Below are 538 nucleotides of genomic sequence, written 5' to 3'. Positions count from 1 at the left end.
TCTCTCCTCACAACACACTAAACACGCTGAAAATGGAGGCTATGGAGGGAAGAACACTCTCTCAAGTTCTTTCTCTCACTTGATCTTCAAACCACCATAACTTTTGATCTAGAGCTCCGATTGCCGCTCCGTTTGCGGCCACGCATTCACCGCGGAGAGCTCTACAAAACCCATACAATTAATCTTGAGGTAAGCTACGTTTTACTGTTCGAAATTCCAGCCCTTGATTTCGAGTTTCATGAGTAAAAATGTTGAGATTTTGGGTTCTTTGATGTTATAGGACCCAACTCTCTTGAAGGAGAAGGTTAATCTTGTCTCCTTGGACCTTGGGTGTGGTAAGATTCTCAACCCTAGTGTAATTTATTGATTCTATGATGTTTGGGTATTGAGATATTGTGTATGGATATGATGATTGTGGCTTAGGTTGTGTATATGTGAATATTGGAGCTTGATTGGTGATTTTAGAAAGCTTGGAAGAGGGTTTTGTGTGATAAAATCTATTCTTGGAGGTGTTGATACCTTGAGAGCTTGTGGACAA

The sequence above is a fragment of the Arachis ipaensis genome, chromosome B04, assembly GCF_000816755.2.
Source record: "Arachis ipaensis cultivar K30076 chromosome B04, Araip1.1, whole genome shotgun sequence".
Taxonomy (NCBI): domain Eukaryota; kingdom Viridiplantae; phylum Streptophyta; class Magnoliopsida; order Fabales; family Fabaceae; genus Arachis; species Arachis ipaensis.
The sequence above is the reverse complement of the archived record's forward strand: the minus strand, read 5'-3'. Positions refer to the sequence as shown.